Below are 20,863 nucleotides of genomic sequence, written 5' to 3'. Positions count from 1 at the left end.
TTACTAATCTGCTCACTGAAGATTCTTATATTGATCAGTCATCTTCAAAAGGAAGTTAATTTTGAATGACATATTCAAGGAACTGAACGAAAACTATATGTTCATATATGTAAATATCATTTAAATGCAAGATATAAATGGTAATAAGATATATTTAATTAGATAGTAGTTTTTGAAAGTCTTTTTTTTCTCCTCAGTAACCATTTACTGTGTTGTGTTACTATTATAAGTATGAGAAAAACAAGACATTAATGGATTAATGGGTTTACTTAATAAGAACATTTTTAATATTTTATGTTTCAAGTACTTTTAAATCTTTCTTCTATAAAAAATCTATACAGAAAAGGTGTAGAATATATATATATACATATATATATATATATATATATATATATATGAAGGAAAAATTTCTTGCCTCATCAGATTTTAATTCAGTTCATTTTTTTCAAATTTGACTTTAAATATGTTCATCTTTCTATGTCCTGTTTTCTTCTACCTATGAATTAGAGCAGAGACATGCTTTGTAATTCTCTCTATCCCTTATTGTTGAGTTGACATTAACTATCTTTAATTTTTTCATATCTCCTTCCTATGCATTATGCTCGTGGTCTATATAAAACTATAAATGAATTCTGTTCATTTCCTCCGCAGCATGTATCTACTGAGGTTCTGTTTTCTACTCTATTCTTGTCATCCCTATAGGACACTTAGAGAGCATATGTTGATGCTATGCCTTCAGATTGGACAACATTTTCTTCACATATCAAAGAACAGGAACTTGGCATAGCCAGCTCTATTTTCACATTGCCACCCAAAGCCCTCTACTAAGTTAGTTTTTAAATAGCAGTATTGTTTAAAGGTTAACTTGCAGAACAATCGTCTATCTAGGTTATAGAGGATCATTGGTGCCTTCACCAATATAAAAATGGAGATGAATGGAAAAAAATTCATGGTGTGTGTGTGTGTGTGTGTGTGTGTGTACATATGTATACGTTAATTTCAATGTGTTTATATTCTAATGCAGACACACAGATACAGACACACACACAATGAAATTTTTTCCACTTTTTTTATTGTTTTAAAGTCTGTATCAGAAAGCTACAAACTCATTCATACTGAATCTTTAAAAAACAATCATTAACAATTAACTTTGATGCAGTTTGAATATTTTACCATACCTCCCAGCAATGTTATTTTCGAGTTGCACAACACCACTCTGAATGAATGTTTATTTGATTGGAGAATTGACTCTGTTTTGTCCCATTTTTCTTTGGAGGCAGAATAGAAATGATGAAACTATTTGTTCTATACAATCCATACTCAGTATTCCATTTCCCCATGTGTTGATTCATATGCCATCTATCCAGTAACAGAATTTAATCTGTGTTCTATCCCATTTTTCTTAATTCTGTTGATGAGGAAGAGGAAAAGACATTTTTTTCAATATCTGGTCTTTTTCTTTTAATTCTATTTTTTATTTTATTTTAGTGGATATTTTCTTTATTTTCATTTCAAATGTTATCCTCTTTCCAGGTAACCCCACCCCTGGGAAACTGTGCATCCCATCGCCCCAGCCCCTGCCTCCATAAGGTGCTCCCCTATCAACCCACTCGCTCCTTCCTACCTCAGCGCACTGGCATTCCCGTACATTGGGGCATGAAGCCATCACAGGACCAAGAGCCTTTCCTCCCACTGATGCTAGACAAGGCCATCCTCTGCTACATACGCAGCTGGAACCATGGATCAATCCACATGCACTCTTTGGTTGGTGGTCTAGTCCCTGGGAGCTCTGGCGGTTTTGTTGGTTGATATTCTTGTTCTTCCTATGGGTTTGCAAACCTCCTGTGTTACCTCAGTCTTTTCTCTAACTCCTCCATTGGGGACCCCATTCTCACTCCAATGGTTGGCTATGAGCATCTGCCTCTGTGTTTGTTAGGCTCTGGCAGAACTTCTCAGGAGACAGCTATATCAGGCTCCTATCAGCCTTCACCTCTTGGCATCCTGAATAGTTTCTGTGTTTTCTGACTGTATATGGGATGGATCCCCAGGTGGGGCAGCCTCCAGAAAGCCTTTCCTTCAGTCTCTACTCCACTTTGTCTCCACATTTCCTCCTGTGAGTATTTTGTTCCTCCTTGTAAGAATGACTGAAACATCCACATGTCAGTCTTTCTTCTTGAGCTTCATGTGGTCTGGAAATTCTATCTTGTGTATTCCAAGCTTTAGAACTATTATTCACTCATTAGTGAGTTCCTATCCTGTGTGTTCTTTTGTGATTGTGTTACCTCACTCAGGATGATATTTTCTAGTTCTATCCATTTGCCTAAGAATTTCATGAAGTCATTGTTTGTAATAGCAGAGTAGTACTCCATTGTGAAGATGTACCACATTTTCTGTATCCATTTCTCTGTTGAAGGACATCTGGGTTCTTTCCAGCATCTGGCTACTATAAAGAAGGCTGCTATGAATATAGTGGAGCATGTGTCCTTTTTATATGTTGGAACATCTTATGACATACTCAGGAGAGGTATAGCTGGGTCCTCAGGTAGCACTATGCCCAATTTTCTGAGGACCTGCGAGACTGATTTCCAGAGTGGTTGTACCAACTTGCAATTCTACCAACAATGGAGGAGTGTTCCTCTTTTTCCTTATCCTCGCCAGCATCTTCTGTCCACTGAGTTTTTGATCTTAGCCATTCTGACTGGTGTGAGGTGGAATCTCAGGGTTTTTTGATTTGCCTTCCCCTGATATCTAAGGATTGTTGAGCATTTCTTTAGATGCATCATGGCCCATGTGATTGCTCTTTACTCTTGTTTCATTACACCACTAACAGAAAATACAAATACCTTGAGCTATGGTTGAACTGGAAAGGAAGAGGAAGTAAGGGAAATTAGGGAATGGGTGTGAAAACAAGAAAGAATGTGTCAATAAGAATTCTCAAGAAAGATGCACATTTAGGTGGCCAGTTGAATGATATGTCTGGCTTGGACTTATGTCTGATGCATTTCCTTTCCATTCTTATTGCAAAGTTTCTTTCTGTCTTATTTGTGTATTAAGACCTACATTCAATAGATGACATTTGCTTGGTAGTTCCCTGCAATCTGTGGAGCTGTTTCCTCATCAATAATTCTCATATCTCAAGGTTCTGTCAAACATAGCACATAATCTGTGCAGCTTTCAGTAGACTCAATTAGAAGAATTTTTCTTTTCAGTAAAAATGTATCAACAAATAAGGAATCAAAACACTGTGTATATCTAGTACTATATGTACGATAATTAGCATGCAATCTAATCTGTCAAATGCCTTAAGTAATTTATTTTTCTTCAACAGTAAGATGAGTGTTGACATTTTATCAGTGCAATCATATTAAAACCAACTTTATATATATATATATATATATCAAAATGACTGCCTCAGCCCCACACATGACATTTATATTTTAATAGTAGAATGAATTAAAAAGAGAAAAAGGGGAACTTTGTAACTCATTTATTTCTTTTAATTGAAAAACTGAAAGCATTCTCAGAATCCCTCAACAAACTTCTCTTTGTCTTGCTTTTGCCATTCTTAGTCAGGTGTCATGCCTAGTCAGATGTCCCATGGTCACCTCTGCCTCTAGTACTTCATATAAATACTTTTCAATTTTCAACCTTTCATTGTGACATGGAACATGGAAAAGTCTCAGCAAATATGGAACTTATGAACACAGTCATCCACCTTTACTCTTAAGTAAATGTTAATTTCTGGAATATAGACATACACGAATAGTATATCAGTCAAAAATAAGGAAGCATCAATTAAAAGAAAAATTATACTGATTGCTACCTCCTGTTCAGTATTGCTCCTATACTAACCCTATCTTTGACAGCATCTATGAGCTAAAGAATAATTTGAGTTCTTCATTGTTCTTGATTCTGTCTTCCTCTAGATATTAGTAAGTTCTTTATAATAAAGACAAGCTAATATTTACTTAAAGAATTTCCTATCTCAACAACTATCAATTATTCTACAACCCATGATGTTCTCTGATTTGCCTGGGCAGCCTACCTAAAGATCTATATAAAATGAGTCCAATTGTCTTGTCGATCTTTGTTTCCTGCTAAAGATTATATTTGGGGGTTATTTTTAGCCAATATGAAGGATGAGTTACTGTTCACATGTAATCTTACGAAAGAGTGGTTTTGAAAACACTCTGGTGAAGCTAACTCAAGGGCTTGGGATGAAGGCCTGGTCTGTGTGGTACTTTAAAGAGGTGGCAGGCGTGAAGCAGGACTATGGACGAAAGAACCGTCAGCAGACAGGTCATGTGTCTTCCTGAGTACAACTGAGGAAGCATCTGCTCAGAGATATTTTTCCATTATGCACTCAACTGCCTCAGTCTGGGCCTCTCTGATTCTAGAAGAAACCAATTGCTGGATTATAAGTCTTTCATCAACGGTGATCCCTGACTAGCTTAAGGAAGCTACCTTGTGTTGACTGCAGTGTTCATTAATGAATATATCCACTATGCCTTAGATCCAGTCATTGACATAGAAAATATGTGAAGTATTTGTGTTTTTTAAAAATCAGAAGCACCATCCAAGGCATGTACTGTCAACTATGGGGAGTGATGTTTAGTTTAAAGGGAGGAATCATTAGACTTGTTACCTGAGAACCAAACACTCTGTTTTCTAGGTCTATCATGTGTCAAGCAGACTAAGTGTGTTTTCTACTTTTGGTTTAAAAAAATTATATGTTTAAAGCTTAGAATAAGTTATCTTGATTCACACAAGTTAGAAAGAGTTCAATAACTTCTGTCTTTTTCTGTTATGTTTCATATTTTAGACCTTTCTCTAAACTATTCCTTTAGATTGAATTGGATAATCTAATTTTATAATATAAAATTTCATGGTTTTTTTTCTATGCCTGTACTAAAATCCCAGATCAGTCCAGGGTTTCACTTTATTTATTCCAGGAGCTTCACAGCTACTCGTTTTTCTTCTCCAATAACGGAATGCCTAAGGCTGCTTTAACTGAAACCCTCCCCCAGCCGATAATGATACTTCATTGAACCTCTGTGCAAGTTTCCCCTTGACTTCTAATGTCCCAACTATAAACACACTTACCCTTCACTGATTGTGAATTAACTAATGTAACAGCTTTGCTGTCACAGCTGATGAGAACCTAAAATTAGTACCACCAGGTGTGCTTTGGTAGGCACACGGGACAGGTATGTTCAGAGCCCTTTCTGGTTCCTGGATGTAGAATTCTTCTTGCAATTAGAAAACCTGTGCAGAAACCTGTGCAGAAATGCCAGAGAAGTGTTAAATGGCTGGGGAAAAATCGGAAACAAAGAAGTAATTTCTTCCTGTGTAGTTATTCCTTCATGATAGTAGAGTTTTATTCATTCTTAAGCCCACACTTGCTGAAATCAGTTGGCTGTTATTAGGTCTCGACTTGACCTCTCAGTGGCATTCCAGCTATGACCACTGAACACATTGTACGGTTGTGTTCATAGTGGGAACTTATTCTGGCTTCGGAAGTTTCTCAACTAGTGTGAGATTGACATCTCGTGGAACCTGATGTTTTGTCTTCTGAAGCTGTATTTTGGTGTTGCTGAGTTTTGTTCAGACCCCTTGCACACAACAGAGGAGTGAAGTCATTCTGGACTCATTCATCTGTCTCTGCCTTCCCATGGGGAATGAAGTGGACTTTCCAAGTCTCAAAGAATGATTAGAAAGAAATACCACCAAGAAGTGCTATTCAATATGAGCCTGGCTATGGTGTTCGCCCCTGTCATTGCTTTGTGGGAGGAATGAGATTACTCCATTATTATACCATACCCACTTCCCCCTTTCCTCCAATGCCCATGGAGACAAGTGAATATGTATTTACCCAAATTACATAAATTGTTATTATTTCATCAACACGGTTGTCCCTCTTGACATTTATAGAGTGTCCTTTAGTACCTTTTTTAGATGCACTGCTCACAACTTTGTAGTAAATAAGAGGAGGCTTGTATGCCCTCTTCACAGGTAAGATCTTTCAAGTACAGGGTGATTAACTATGCTTCTGTGCTTAATGAGGCACCTGGCTAGTGTTATCCATGTGCATGCTAGAAGACTGCATAGATTGAAGTATTCTGTTCTTGAGCATAAATTTATTAAGTGCACAGTATATTCCAGACACAGTTCAAAGCGTTGTGGATAGAAAGGTAAGTAAGACAATGAGATAGGCTATACTGAGAGATTAAATATTAATAGTAGAGCTCATTTTTAACAATTAAGGGTTGTACATGGGTGCAAAATATTATAAGAAATTAGTACATAAGTCAAGAATGGTTCCTTGTAATGGAATCACTGAATGCTGTATTTGTTAGCCTTGAGACACTCCATGCACAGCCATGTATATGAGTGTGTGAAGACATGCGATGTGTGTGGGGTTTTCCTTTTGAAATGCAAGTTCCATTAATATTCCTTATCAGATACTAGAATGTAACATTTAAACAACATTCTAGACCAAGACTTGATATTTATAAATGCTACCTTGTCCTAGATGTCTTTCTCTGATGAAGCCATCTTAGAGAACTGTACATGTAAGGGACGAGATGATCGATGAGTTCTAAAGCCAAGATTTCTGGGAAAGCTGCTGCAGTGACCAAAAATAAAGTAGTATTTATTCTTTAATGAGGCCCATTGATATTACCAGTCACCATACCAGGAGATAAAGCAAAGCAAGGCTCAACATTCTAGCCCATGAAGCTGGCTACCCCTCCTCCTTTTTTGTTGTAGAAAGGAAATGAAATAGCTCTAAGAATGTCCTCTACTTCCTGGTGACAGCATATATGCAAAGAAGCGAGAGATCAGGAACTATTTAAATGTGAGACTTAAGGCATACTGTGTTTGCTAAGAAGCGATGATAAAAACTGTATTTAGGAAAAGGCAGAAGGCTCACCAGCCACCAAGTAACTATTATTCAAGGGGTGACAAAAATACTTTCCTAGATGTAAGCATGCACTTTTATGTACCTTAATAAATTAAGTAGATTTATAAATCACTAGGAAATGCATTGAGTGGCATGTTAATCCTTCATCTTGAATCATGCTATCATATTAAGGAAACAGCCATTGAACTGGGCTTCAGTGAGCTCTGGAATGAATAAACTGGCATAAATAAAGGGTCTGGATAAACATTAGTGTTGGTGACTCAGGGAAGACACCAAGGGACAATTTGAAGGTCACAGATGAATTACTCAGTGCTTTGAGCAGCAAACAAAGGAAAGGGCTCTGGATAATTCATGCAGAATCAGCAGACAACCAGCCTCAGCCAGAAGCAAAGGAAGCTGAAGTACATAGTCCATCTCAAAGCTTAGTGAAGAGGTCACATTAGAATGGTACCACTAGTACCTGACCTTGGAGGTATGCAGCTGCCTCCTTTCCTATGCCATGACCAGAAAGACGAATTCTTGTTGGTTAATATCCTTGTGCTTTTGTTACTCCGTCTTCAAAAGTCAAAAATCATTCTTTTCATAAATCTCTGGTTGATGGAGTTAACTGGATGCCAGGGAGAGAAAGGCAGAGATAGAGACACAGAGAGAGAGACAGAGAGACAGAGGGAGACAGAAAGAGACAATCCTGCTTGTAGTGAAAGAATCCTGTCTATATTAAAACAATATTTTTCTTTATATATAAAGAAAAAAATAGAGCTTAGTCACTGATCACCGATTAGTAAGAATAACACCATAGACTGCTCCTGAAATGAAAATACGCATTATTATTATTATTATTATTATTATTATTATTTTATTATTATTATTACTGGTGTCTAAAATGTGTTTCTTTCCTTTATATGGATCAACAACCAAAGTAGACAAGCCATCATTCTTCCAAAATAGGAACAGATTTACCATTTAATGAGTCCAGTGACTCTCATGGAAACTTGATTGCCTTAAAAGACCAGACGAGTGTAAGCACTCACAGCTGGCCTTGCTTGTTATAAGTCAACCATTGATGGGACTGTGAATTGTGAAATGTGCCTCATTTTAATCATCCTCATTGTCCTCACCAATGAGATAGAGGTTTGTAGATAAGTGAACATAAGTATCATGCACTTTTGAAATATGTCTTTGATATTTTTTATATGAGTGAGTGTTGTAGGAAAGAGGTAACAATGATAAATATCCCTTACCTGGCTGCTATTTTCTTAGCGCTTGTGTGGGACAGTGTAGATGCTAAACAGGTGTAGAACCACACAGCGTGAGAATCAATAATCTTATTTTGGATACACTAAATTTGAAATGACTGTTAAGCCACCGCATAGAATTGTCAGAGGAGAGGAGGGAACTGGAAATGTAATTTTGATTTTTATACACATGCCATGTGGTATGTAAAGCCATAAAAGGGGATGAAGTCAGTCGGATTGCAATCACGAACTAAGAAGAAGACAGAGCTAGGGAGTCAACCCTAGATTACTTGAGTAGTTAGACACATGTTTGAAGGAGAACATATTTAAATACACTGAAAGGAGATTTCCATGATAGTAGAGGAAACTGTAGGAGAAATGGAAAATGTAGTGAGAGAGTGATTTAGCCCTGAAGAATAGAAGGTTGTCTTCTGAGATATTCTTCTAGGCAAGTGAGAGTTGTGAGCAGAAGGTTGAAGGCAGCTGAGCACATAACTAGAGCACTGAGTAGATCAAGTCCACTCAGCCTTTCAACGCATGGAGTCAACTCATTCATGGGCTAGTTGACACTATCCTAGATTTATTCCACTGTCACTGTTACAGATCGGTGATTAAAGGCCACTAGGGAATAATAAAGGTAATGAATGCTTTAGCTGAAACTAGCTACAACATTTATCCTGAACCAGGGAGAGGAGGTCAAGTACCAGCATGGAGGCAGAGTTCTTGCCTCGGAAAGTCTTAAACAATAGGAAAATATCCCAGTTATAGCAGGATATGCACTTAGCTGTGACTTCTATTCCAGTAAGACCATTGTATTCATCCATGTATCTCTGCATTCATTTTTAACTTCATTTCCTAATCGACCACCTACCATTTTGAACATTACTCCTTCCCATCTGCTCTCCTACAGTCTCTGTCTATAATAACTATAATAATCTGTAATAAACACATCAGTTTTGTTTTTCCTGAAAGTCCTGTTCATATCACCTACAACTAAAACTTTATGATTCTTCTTCATTATTTACAAAATTGTAACTCCTGTTCAATAACTCTTCCTTCCATGGTTTATGAAATACCATTCCTTTCTAATCTTATATTCTGATACATATGATACATTTCATAATCTATCATGTAATTTTTTATCTTCAATACATTTTTAATTGTTCCTAGTGCTACTCCTTGTCTCTCCTGAGTGAACTCTGTGTCTGGGCACTCTTTTAAGCCAAATTCCAATTCCATTTTGAGAAAAATAAGTCTGTTATATTTCATGTTTGTAAATAATTTCTTTTTTAATTTTTTATTTTATATTTCTTTACTTAAATTTCAAAGATTATTCCCCTTCCCAGTTTTCTGTCCATAAACCCCCATTCTTTCCCCTTCCCCTCCCCCATAAGGTAATCCCCTATAAATCCCCCTTATTGCTCTCCCCCATATTCCTCTGCACTGGGGGTCCAACCTTAGCAAGACCAAGGGCTTTCCCTTCCACCGGTGCCCCAACAAGGCTATTCTCTGCTACCTATGCAGTTGGAGCCCTGGGTCAGTCCATGTATAATCTTTCAGTAGTGGTTTAGTCCCTGGAAGCTCTGGTTGGTTGGCATTGTTGTTTTTATGGGGTTGCAAGCTCCTTCAGCTCTTTCAATGCTTCCTCTAATTCCCCCTAAGGGGGTCCTGTTCTCAGTTCAGTGGTTTGCTGCTAGCACTGACCTCTGTATTGGACATGCTCTGGATGTGTCTCTCAGGAGAGATCCAGTCCCTTTCCACATGCACTTTTTAGCTTCATCAATCTTATCTAGTTTTGGTGGCTGTATATATATGGGGCACATGTGTGTCAGGCTCTGAATGGCCATTCCTTGAGTCACTGGTCTAAACTTTGCTTCCATATTCCCTCCTGTGAATATTTTTTCTTTTAACACTATGCTAAGAGAGAACAAGACAGTGAGATGATGAGAGACTAATTTTTAAATTCTTCAGTTGCTTTTGTATTATTAAGAAAACAGAGTATCCCAGAAGACCAGCATTTAAGATGTCAGCCTGGGCTACATAGTAAGATACTGCCTTAAAAGAAATAAACAGAAAGTACAAAGCAAAGGCTCCTTGTATGATCTTACTATATTGCATAGCTCACCAGAAAATGCCCCTTACTTTCCAGGAGTCTTAAATTTCGTGATCATGTCTTTCTTTGTACTTTGGAAAATTCCCTTCTTTATAAACTTCTTTATAAAATCATGTATATCAAATGTGAAATTCACTGTCATCTGATTTTCCACATCAATACATAAGTTAAATCACTAATAAAGGATAATAAAATCCTATTGAGGGTGTTTTAGTAAACAAGGATAAACATAATTCCCTGAACACAGAGACTTAAAATAGAGTTCCTAGTTTTTTCTCTATATCAAGTAACTTTAATTGCATTTATAATGCCCAAAAGAGCCAACCTTCTTTCACCATTTTAGTTTCCAGCAGCCCAACTTTATTTCTAGTTACAAAGCTTCTAAAACATCTGCAATTTAGGGCTCATCTTCTGTTAACATGGTTTATCAAGTATGTATTTCAAAGAAAAGGTTAACAGAAAATCATAAATTTTTCACTTCTGAATGTCGAGATCAGCTCAGATCACCAGCCAAGCTCACACACCACCCTGGGTTATATTTCAGTATGACCATGCCACAATATAAAATGTTTGCCTGTTGTCCATGTTGCCTTAAACAATGTTTTTTTCTCTACTTATCAAGTAGAAAATCTCCATCATACAGGGACAGAATTATGTTTAAGTGTTCTGTGTGAACAAGCATGATGCTTGAAGATCCTAGGTATTGGACTAGCATTAGACATTGACTAAGTTCCTCTGTGTCTCTTCCCTGTTAAAATATCAACTTTATATTAAATAAATTATATATTATTATTTAGAGAGTAGTTTATTTTGGATATGTCTATTAAATATATACAGTACAAAAGTTCCAATATGAATTGACTTAAAAGGATGAAAATATTTTCTTGATCCTGATGAACAGCCAAGAGGGCTGTGTTGAGGTCACAGTAAAGAAGATGTTTGTCTATGTAATGACTTAAAAGGATGAAAATATTTTCTTGATCCTGATGAACAGCCAAGAGGGCTGTGTTGAGGTCACAGTAAAGAAGACGTTTGTCTATGTAACGATAACATGTTTGATGTTTGCAGTTGTCTCTATTCCTCTCTGTCAATTCATTGAAATGAAGATAATCAGAAACTCCAGGCTCTGAGCTAAACAAGTGTGTTGTCCACAGTTAGCCTAAGGCTTTTGGCGGAAGTGAGTTTTTCAGGTCTGTTTGTTTCCCTGGGGCCTATCAGGTGCCCCCACTGGGCCCAACCTCCATCTTCAGAACGTCCTGCATTGTGTTCAGCGTATAACTCTGTAGCACTTAGACACTTCAGTAAATTTTCGTTGATGTGAATTGATTGGAATTGGGAACTTCCTCTGAATCTCCTAATATTGACTGTGTTCCATTCTAGAACAAGCTTAATCTTTCACGTTCACAGTAGAACAAAATATGTATCTGATATTTCAGAATATTTGTTTCTGCTCTGCCTTCAGTATCGCAGAACAGGGACTAAAACAATTGAAAATCAACGGAATCTACAAGGATGAAATAGTCAAGTATCTGTTTCAATGAATCAACAAAAAGTTTGTAAGATACAGATATTTCATCAGATAAATAAATCAAATTCTAAGTTAAGTGCAAGGCCATCAGAGAAGTAGTTCTGTAGATGTTTAACAAGGATGAGGAATTGAACCACATGTCAAAAATTGGGATGTTTTATGTTTGCACCAAACAGAGCAATATCCCTATAAATGTGGTCTCTGTGAGGAAAATTCAGGGAAGGAATCAGATGGCGGCCTAAACAAAGCAATAGTTAGCATGGAAAGACAAATATTACACAGAGAATATGAATGTGCTGCTTAGAAATGTGCTAAAAATTCAAGTCAATTAAACCTAAGAAACTTATAAAATAAAACTCACTTTGGTTATACAGATACATAAGCGATAGTTCACATGTTAATTCTACACTTAAAAAAAGTGGATATGCTTAGCACCGTCATGATTTTGCTCTATATCAGAAAGGTCATGGAGTTCATGGCTAACACAGTGGGATTTAAAGCCTTGGTACACATTTCTAAATCAGCAGTAACACAAAGACTAAGCGTCTACCAACCAACACTAAATTTTTAATTCTTAACATAGTAAGCAGAGAGAACAGTACATTCTTTGAAGAGTGTTTGCAATGACGATATGAATTAAAATGCAGATTATTTTGAGCTAAGGTCAATAAATATATTCCACTAAGAATGATATATTATGTAACTCTAATTTCCTCTGCCAGGTGACTTCTGCTGAAGCTCCACAAGCTGCAATCGTAGATCAAAACCAATCATATGCAATATGTCAGCTTCTTGGCTGGGCTTCACTAAAAGTTTTATGTATAAAAATAAATGATTGCCTAGTGTGTTAGGCCATATTTTACTAACCCATAATCTCATGACAGTATGATGACAATTCTCAAAAACAAACTCACTATCAGAAATTGCCAAGCACAGCCTAAGTACAAAGGTCATCATGACTACGAGTGCTGAGGCATTCAATCAAGCACAGACAAGTTGAGCATAGCCCAGTGCATAGCATTACAGGATCCACATCTCCACTGGATTTCCCTACTCTCCATGCCTTTTTGGCTTTCTTAGGAAGCCATTTGACAGTTTCTACTGATATCTGATATAGAAAGAAGGTTGTATACTCCGAAATTGTCTTAACTATTTTATGTAATATATTGCTTGAAAAATTGTCTTAATAATTCCAGTTTCAAAAATCATATTACACAAAACTGGAGTAAACTGCCTATAACCATCCTTCCCTAAGCAACATTCTGTGGATTCCTACATGTTAGAAGCTGTGGAGAAATTTTTGAGAAATTTCATGTTAAACAAATTGAATCAGCTTCATTATGGAAATGTTCCCAGCATTTCATGTTAAGGAGGTTGGGTAAGTACATTTTGCTCTGTTTACTAAATGTTACCTAAGAAATTTCTCCCTTAACACATTTTTTCTTTTCTTTTCTTGGATGTTTTCTTTATTTACATTTCAAATGTTATGTCCTCTCCCTGTTTCCCTTCCAGAAACCCCCTATCCCATCTCCCTTCCCCCTGCTTCTATGAGGGTGAGCCCCTACCCCAGTTCTCTTCAGCCTCCCTGCCCTGGCATTCTCCTACATTGGGGCAATGAGCCTTCACAGGACAAAGGGCCTGTCCTCCTATTGATAACTAACAAGGCCATCCTCTGCCACATACATAACTGAAGCTATTGACTGCTCCATATCTAATCTTTGGTTGGTGGTTTAGTCCCTGGGAGCTCTGAGGTATCTGGTTGATATTGTTGTTCTTCCTATGTGATTGCAAACCCTTTCAGCTCCTTCAGTCTTTTTTCCAACTCCTCCATTGGTGACCCTATTCTCAGTCCAGTGGTTGGCTGACAGCATCCTCCTAAGCATTTGTCAGGCCCTGCCAGAGCCTCTCAGGAGACAACAATATCAGGCTCCTGTCAGCATGCACCTCTTGGCATCCACAATAGTTTCTGTGTTTGATGACTGTATATAGGATGAATCTCCAGGTTGGTCAGTCTCTGGATGGCCTTTCCTTCAGTCTCTGCTACAAACTTTGTCTCCATATTTCCTCCTGTGAGTATTCTGTTCCACCTTCTAAGAAGGACTGAAGCATCCACATGTCAGTTTTTCTTCTTCTTGAGCTTCGTGAGGTCTATAAACTGTATCTTGGGTATTCCAAGCTTTTGGCCTAATATCCACTTATCAGTGAGTGGATACCATTTGTGTTCTTTTGTGACTGTGTTACCTCACTCAGGATGATATTTTTCAATTCCAGCCATTTGTCTAAGAATTTCATGAAGTCATTGTTTTTAATAGCTGAGTAGTACTCCATTGTATAAATGTACCACATTTTCTCTATCCATTCCCTGTTGAAGGACATCTGGGTTCTTTCTAGCTTCTGGATATAATAAAAAATGGCTGCCATGAACATAGTGGAGCATGTGTCCTTGTTATACATTGGAGCTTCTTTTAGCTATATGCCCAGGAGTGGTGTAACTGGGTCCTCAGTTAGTACTATGTCTAATTTTCTGAGGAACCTCCAGACTGATTTCCAGAGTGTTGTACCAGTTTGCAATCCCACCAACAATGGAGGAGTGTTCCTCTTTCTCCACATCCTCACCAGCATCTGCTGTCACCTGAGTTTTTGATCTTGACTATTCTGACTGGTATTGGGTGGAATCTCAGAGTTGTTTTGATTAGCATTTCCCTGATGACTTATAAGTATGTTGAAGATTTCTTTAGGTGCTTCTCAGCCATTCGGTATTCCTCAGTTGAGAATTCTTTGTTTAGCTCTGTACCCCATTTTTAATAGGGTTATTTGATTCTCTGAAGTCTGACTTCTTGAGTTCTTTGTATATATTGTTTATTAGCCCTCTATTGGATGTAGAATGGGTAAAGATCTTTTCCCAGTTTTTTGTTTGACATTTTCCTATACACAATTCTTATCATATTGCAGAATATGGTCTTTCCCAAATAACACTGGAGAAGCTCTACAATATAATCAAAATGCATGCATTTAAAAATAAACAGGCTCTCTAGTCAATGTACTTAGCTAAGCAACCCAAGATAAAAAATGTCCAAGAGGTAAAATTTGTTTCACTTTTTATTCAATCTTTTTTCTTTCATTGGTTTAATGATTGTTTATTGTCTATGTTGTGAAAGGTAAAACATTATTCTTACTCTTATTAAAAAGGCAGGCATCTCTTTAGGAATAAATTACTCAAATCTCACATTCTTTGTTTCATGTTTAGAGAAGTATCTTTTGGAGATTTAATAGGAAGATAAACATGTATTTCTAAAGTAAGCTGCATGAATAAAAGGAGCCACAGTGAGTGAACTGTAGTCATATTTGGCAATACTGAGAGCTCCTCTGAGTGAGTGCAAACTCTGGTAACAGATCTCTTTGTTCTCTGGGCCCAGAGATGCCACAAATGGAGTTAGTGCTGGCTGCTTCTTAGCAATGCTTCTGCATTAGGACCATTTGCAAAGTTTGCTGATGATTCTTATTTAAATAGACACCAGTCAGGTGAGTTATATTTGGGCAAACCTCTGTATATCTAAAGCCACAAATCTCTCTTACCAGGTCTCAGCAAAATACCAGAAAACACAAAGGAGTATTTCAACTAAATAACTGTTGTAAATTTAGCAGCAGGTGATCTGTGCTGCTCTTGGGCCTTTTCTGGGGTACTGGTGCCAAAAGCCACACAAATCACAAGTGTTGGGACATGAATAGCTACCTTTCCTCTACTTCCTTTATGCCAGCTCCTCAGCACTAACCACACACACACACACACACATACACACACACACACACACACACATTTGTGCAGAAATATGCACACACATATTTGTGCACAAGTATGCACACATGCACACACACACATGCTTATTTTCTTTTGAATTTATTCTTCAGTGTTTGAACTTGTTTCAGATGATCAGTCATCTGTTTTTTCAGTGGGAATAGGTGCTGATGACTAAGATTACAAACAAATGCAATAGCATTGAGTCTTTTTTTTAATTTTTTAAAAACATTTATTTATTTTAAGTATACGAGTACACTGTCGCTGTCTTCAGACACACCAGAAGAGGGCACTGGATCTCATTACAGATGGTTGTGAGCCACCATGTGGTTGCTGGGAATTGAACTCAGGACCTCTGGAAGAACATTCAGTGCTCTTAACCGCTGAGCCATCTCTCCAGCTGCCGCACTGAGTCTTTCTAAGATTAATGTGCTATAGGACATTAATAAAAGAAAGACACAGTTCCTAACCCATGATACTTAGAGATCGCATAGGTTAATGGTGTAGCTAAATAGTGCATATATACATTTTCCTAGTATTGCGTGATACAATTTCTGAAATTTGAGGCCGAACATGAAATCTCTTATCTTCAAATCTTAAACAACAACAACAACAACAACAATAATAACAACCTTACAAAACAAACAATAACCACCAGCCTAAGAGAAAATCCCAATGGATCTCGAAAGAAAGGAAAATTTGACATTCAGACTTACAATATGGACTTTTCCCTTGATCTTGATCAGAGTGGAGAATGCTTTCTGGTCTAATCCACTCAGTTGCTCAGAATGATTAACATGTAGGAATGCCTGTTATGACAGACAGAACAATTGCTAAATACAGATGAAAGTTGTCTTAGCTCTTTCCCTTGCTAAATCCATGAATTCTCTCAATGATCAGCATTAGTAGCAGGTGCTAAGAGTGAATGGTTGAAATCAGAGCTCTTTGTCCCATTATTTCTTCTATCTACAGCTCAGGTAAACTGGTGTTTACCTTGATCATACACTTTACTTACAGGGCATATGTGGATAAGCAAAATGGTATAATATCTAGAGCTCACTGGGACAGGGGTTGAAATGAATTGATGGAATTAATAACTGGAATACAAAATGAATTGTGTAAAAGAAACCAAGTAACTTAATCTTAGCGCGCCCAGGAAGCCAGTATAATTAAATAGTAGCTGTGGTATCAGTTAATTATTTTTCCCAAATAGAGCTATCATTATATATGACCAAGAAATAGTGTTGCTAAAGTTATTTGGCAAAGTAGCAAAAAATGAATAGAAAGTTACTTTATCAATTACAAAAAAAAGTATTTCTGTGGCTTAGAAGTAATTTGAAACACGTAATAGAACAAAGCACACTCTAAATTAATGTATAGTGCTACAAGGGAATGAGTGAATTCTTTACTCCAAGTCTTTTGTCTTAAGGGGAGCCTTTAGGAAAGAAAGCCAAATAATTGTCCTTAAGACCATGGAATGAATCAAAGCAACTGCAAATAGAGTTGAAGATTACAACAAAAAGGTTTTCTTCTCTCTGAATATTTCTCCTTTTATGCAGCGCAGGCAGACTTCTATTGTACATCAGAGAGTCCCTGAGGTTGTCTTCTTGTGGTAACTTTGACATAACTATTTGCCTTTGTCTGGCTTCGTCTTCACAGTTCTCTTTACACCCAATTCCTAAGACTGCTTCTTGCATTCTCTTTCCTACTGCTTTTAAGTACATGTGTGGGATGATTTGTAAACAAAGACACGCTGTTAGCCAGTTCATTAACTAAGGTCCTGTCTAAAATTTGTCCATGAAGAATGGTAATTCATTAGTTTAACTATGAGCTGCCTCCTAGCTGAGAAGTGTCATCAGGAGAAAATATTGATTGAAAGTGCACTCCTGCTAGGTAATGTATGTTCAATTTATACATACTTGAGTATATTCAAGTGCCCTATTGACTTCCCAATAGTCAGTAATAATGATAGTAGGCACAATGTCTTTAAATTAGGAGATGTTTTAAAATGTAGCATGAAAATATAACCCACAAAAGTATTTATATTTATTTCTGAGTTAGAAGATCTTGTCCCTAGTTGAAAATAAGACACTGTGTGTATGTATATATATATATATATATGTGTGTGTGTGTGTGTGTGTGTGTGTGTGTATGTATATATGTATATATATATATATATATATATATATATATATATAATAGGATGCACCCATATATGGTTCTTTACATAAAAATTATCCTTAATTTTGTTTAATTTAAAATAATAATGCAAGAAAGTATGATATTATAATTTCATTTTATATCTTAATACACACTCACACACACACACACACACACACACACACGCACACATATATATGGAAATCATCTACATTTCTGTGGTAGAATTTTGGCTTGGTTTCTCTTGATAGAAGCTTAAGGAAGGTGCCCACATCCTGTGGGTTCCTGATCATGTGAGCCAGGTTATGGTCTAAAGACCGCATTCCACGTGACTCTCCCACAGCCCTGGCTCTTACCCTCTTTCCCTCTCCACTCCCCTGATTTCCACTGAGGTTCCATTATGGTATGGTAACTACAGATGCTCCATTTAGAGCTAAACATTCTCTGTCTTATTCTCAGCACTTGGACAAAGTTTTCATATTTTCATTGATTGTAGTCTACTTCAGAAAGAAGCTTCTCTACCCAGCGTTGTGAACTGCCTGGTGTTGTTGCACACCATAGATATTTACAAATCAATTTGATACCATAGACATTTAGCAAGGTAATTATAGTAGCTTCTGTAGGACCCAGGATCTTGGCAACATGGACTTTTAACCAAGGTTATAATACTAGTGATGGGCTTCTTTCCAATGGAATAAAACTCAAACACAATCGGAAAGCCGTTAGTTGATTGATAACAGTCATGCCACTATTATATTAGTAAGGAAATTCTCCTGCAAGTATAGTATTGTAACCTCCAGGGCCCATCACTGGGTAAAATCATTGATGTATTTCTCTCCCTTAGCAGCATGTGTAAAGCAAGTCACCACTATCCAAACTAGACCAGCAGCAATGGAAAAGGTTTATAGCTGGTTTGGAGAATGATATCTTTATGTTCTGCCACCAAAGTTAAGTTGTGTCTTCTAAATGAGGTTATTTTGTGTATTTGTGGTTGGGAAGCAAATATAATAATAAGAAGTAATAGCTTGCATTGTTTTGGAGACCTTTAGAGCCTACCTGACTAACCCCTAAGAAGGTAGTCATAGGAAGCACACATTAGGTACTATTATTTTCCTTTAGAAATCTATATCTTCTGGGACTGACTTTGCCCAACTAAGTACATTCATTGCCTGAATTCTCTTTGCGTTTGCTGATTTATTTGTTAAGTTGTATTTTGAAATTAGTTAACTAGCTAGTGGGCTTCTATAGTGTGTGTGTGTGTGTGTGTGTGTCTTTTGACTTGATTAACCCATTTCATCTACCTTTATTATCTACCTTCTTTTCTTTCTCTCTCCTATCACTACTCAGGTTTTTTTTAATATTCAGTATTACATAATCTTTATCCCGCTACCAATCCACTTCTTTTTAATTCATTAGCTGCACACAATGCTTTTTTTATAGACTTCTATGTCCAGTTAGCTCTTTATATCAGCACCCGATTTCCCACATATTTCCAAACCCCTCCCTGTTTAATTTTTCCCTAAGTATTTGACTTCAATATTTTCATTTAAATATAATCTAGTATCCCCTTTTTTAAACATGTCCTCCCCCAAATGTCCCTTTTTTGCATTTTTAGTGTCTACTCTTGCCTGACCTTAAACATACATAATAAAATATTGGAATCCAGTCTAAAAATACACATGATGGAACCATATGGTGTTCTTCTTTCTCAGTTTGAGCTACCTCACGAACTTAGTATATTTTTTTCGAGTTCTGTTCACTTACGTGAAAATTTACAATTTTTTCTTTACACCTGAGATTTATTCTATTGTGTATGTACCACAATTTTCTTACTAGTCATCTGTTTGTGGACATCTCAGTTGTTTCCTTTCCCTAGTTATTATCAGCAACAATTGGTGTGCAGACATAAATATAGTAAGATCGGAAGTCTGTAGCTACTTGCTCAGGGGAGATATTGAAGTATAGATGATAAGGAGACAATCTGTCATCTACTTCAGATTTTACAACAATTTATAATGGTTGGTTTGAGAGAAATATAACCTATGAGTCATTATTCAGCACCCTCAGAGGAACTGAATGAGAAGTTTCAGGATTAGCTCAAACACTTTGTCCTTGGTAATCTTGTTTCTCCTCATGAACTCTGTGCTTAATGTCTAAATGTAAGTCTTATCTAATCTAATCTAATCTAATCATCTAGCCTCAATTTGTGTTTTACATTGTTGCTTATCATTTAGCTTTTAATATTGGCATTGCTTTCCAGAGAGAGAGAGAGAGAGAGAGAGAGAGAGAGAGAGAGAGAGAGAGAGAGAGAGAGAGAGAGAGAGAGGTGTTTCGAAGAGTGTGAAGAGAATCATCATGATTTAGATAACCGACAGAGGAATTGAACATTGGATTGCAGTATTGATTGGAAGTGGAGGATCTTAAGGAACCAGAGAGTTCTCCTACATTTTAGCTCTATCTTGAGTTTGCCATGAAGCTAAAGCAGAACTCTAGTTGAATTCAATCTGAGATGCACATTTTAATTTTTTTGATCAAGTGTACATGCTGTGTCATGTATATATCGTGACTGAGTTTATGGATATGAATATAGTATTATTTCCCAGTGAAACTTTGAAATGGCTTGTATAAAATGAATGTTTCCTCTGTGTGCCCTCAAAACTATGTTAAACCACCAAAAAGAAAATTTAGAACCATAGCAGTCCCATCTTACATAAGTCTTTTTCCTTCAGAATAGGAGTTCTTCAGGGTAGGCATGAATTTTGTTTCAGGTTTTATTGTTTGTGCTTAGGAAAACTCTTGCATAGGTACAAAATAAATACCTACTGAATACACGAGTAATAACAATTTTGTACTTCTTTTCTAAACACATACTAAATTTCATAGTTAGCCGAGGTTCAAAGCAGGGCTGATTTTATGTGTGTTTCAGAATAAGATAATGAAATAAATGTCAGGTTGTCTTCAGTTTTCCTGTGAACCATACAAATCCAACCTATTCATCCTAATCTAGTGTCCACTGACACATGGCAATGCCCCTGCCTCCTCACATGCATTAACAGGAAAGAAATCAGCTACCTTCCCAGAGAAGAGTCATCGTGAAGTATGACCTACA

General features: G+C 36.9%; 1 protein-coding gene and 1 pseudogene across 2 annotated transcripts in view; both read left to right on the top strand.

The window, feature by feature from the left end:
- The window catches only part of Lsamp (limbic system-associated membrane protein), a 2,169,735-nt gene that overhangs the window by 165,709 nt on the left and 1,983,163 nt on the right, over nucleotides 1-20,863 (top strand). The window lies entirely within an intron of this gene.
- Ppid-ps8 (peptidylprolyl isomerase D, pseudogene 8) overlaps nucleotides 1-20,863 on the top strand; it is a 112,948-nt pseudogene that overhangs the window by 25,648 nt on the left and 66,437 nt on the right.

This window comes from Rattus norvegicus, chromosome 11, assembly GCF_036323735.1.
Source record: "Rattus norvegicus strain BN/NHsdMcwi chromosome 11, GRCr8, whole genome shotgun sequence".
Classification (NCBI taxonomy): Eukaryota; Metazoa; Chordata; class Mammalia; order Rodentia; family Muridae; genus Rattus; species Rattus norvegicus.
This window is presented reverse-complemented; position numbering and strand designations above follow the sequence as displayed.